The sequence below is a fragment of the Rana temporaria genome, chromosome 1 (genome assembly GCF_905171775.1).
Source record: "Rana temporaria chromosome 1, aRanTem1.1, whole genome shotgun sequence".
Classification (NCBI taxonomy): domain Eukaryota; kingdom Metazoa; phylum Chordata; class Amphibia; order Anura; family Ranidae; genus Rana; species Rana temporaria.
Window position 1 is genome coordinate 216,732,991 of NC_053489.1, and position 1,650 is coordinate 216,734,640.

The following is a 1,650-nucleotide window of genomic DNA, read 5'->3' on the forward strand; positions in this document are numbered from 1 at the left end:
CTACCCCGACCCATCACAGGGCAGTACCAGCTCCTTCACCCGGATCGCCGACAGGGATAGCACTTACACCGGCCAGCCAGAAGGCCGGACTAGAACTCGGCAAAAAGACCAGACCAAGCGCAGCCACCCATCCTCACCAGGAGCACCCTTCCAGATGGCTCAGACGCAACCATAGGCCGGCCCCCAGTATCTGTCGGGCAGCACGGCCTAGTCCGTGCTGAAACCATCCTTCCAGGTGCAATGACATCATTGGATTGCATCCACCCTCCCCATATAGGAGGTGCTTCAGCGCTCCTCTGACAACTGATAAGAACAGATACTACACTTGATCTTAGCCAAAAGGCTGAGAAGCGGGGAGAACCACCTTCATGATCATGGTGTCTCTCCTGCCAGGTAAGCAAAACGGACCATTGGGGAGGAAGCCACAACATTGGACCCCCATGCTACCAGAGACCCTGCCACCTTACCAGATACCACGCCAATGACTGTGGCAGTTTAACCTAGGGTGACCAGACATCCCCGATTTCTGGGGACAGTTCCCGGATTGAGGACACTGTCCCCAGACCATGTCTGTCCCCGGTATTGTCCCTGCATTGAATTTGAACAGGGGCTGGGGTATTTTCAAAGACAAGTCAGTGCAGAATAAAAAAAAAAATTCTGAATTACACCCCCCCACTCCACCACTATTTGTTCCATTATCTGTGCCCCTTTCTGATGATCATATGCTGGTCAGAGTGGAGGGGCCATTTCTTCAGTTTTGGGTGCATGCCCATTCAGCTGTTCTTCTGCCTTGGCTTAAGTCTCGGTCAACCGCCTGCCTGTTTATCTCCTTGCCTTCCCTGGTGGAGTGATCTTCCTCCACTCCCCACCCAGTAGTAGCCTGGGCCCAGAGAGTGAGACTTGAGAGGCTGTGATGGCGGCGGTGGCGACGGCCAAAGAGAGGCAGCTGAGCTCATCTGATGGTGTCCAGCAGCAGGTACAGAGGGGAGGCGGATCCAATCATGGGGCTGCCAGTGCCTTCAACACAGGTGTGCTTTGGGGGTGTCTGTGAATAGACTACATTGCACTTTGTCTATCTCTCTGGCATCATGGATGGTATCATAACTCACAGGCAGCACCCAGTGCCATGATAGAGTGCCTGCTGCCTGTGAGTTATCATAATGCTGATGATGTTAACTAGTTGCTGATCGCCTGATAGCAGATTTACTGCTACAGGGCGGCCTCGCTGCGCAGGATACGAAAGCCTGCATTTCTGGGTATGAAACCCAATCAGCGACTCCGGCAGACTCAATGTCCACCGGTACCCGCTGATCGTTATGTACATAGGCAGAACAGTGGTCACTATGTAAACAAGGCAGATCACCTTTATGTCAGTATGGAGGACATCGATCCTGTGTTCCTGCAAAGCAGGTACAGGGATCTATGCCTTCCCTTAGTAAAAGCACCTCCCCCACAGTAAGGAAACACTTGTTGGGCACACATTTAACCCTTTGATTGAAAAATGTGTATAAATCTCGCGCCTGATAAATAAAAAATATTAAATAAAAGCTGCTGTCCCCAACTGACCAAACTGGAAAGACGTAGTGATTTTTTTATATATATAATAATATATTAATAGGGGCGCTCAAAAAATTGATAATATAAAAACAT

General features: G+C 50.3%; 1 pseudogene; it reads right to left on the reverse strand.

The window, feature by feature from the left end:
* Window positions 1-248: 248 nt before the first annotated feature.
* LOC120925147 lies at window positions 249-355 on the reverse strand (annotated as a pseudogene).
* Window positions 356-1,650: the final 1,295 nt, after the last annotated feature.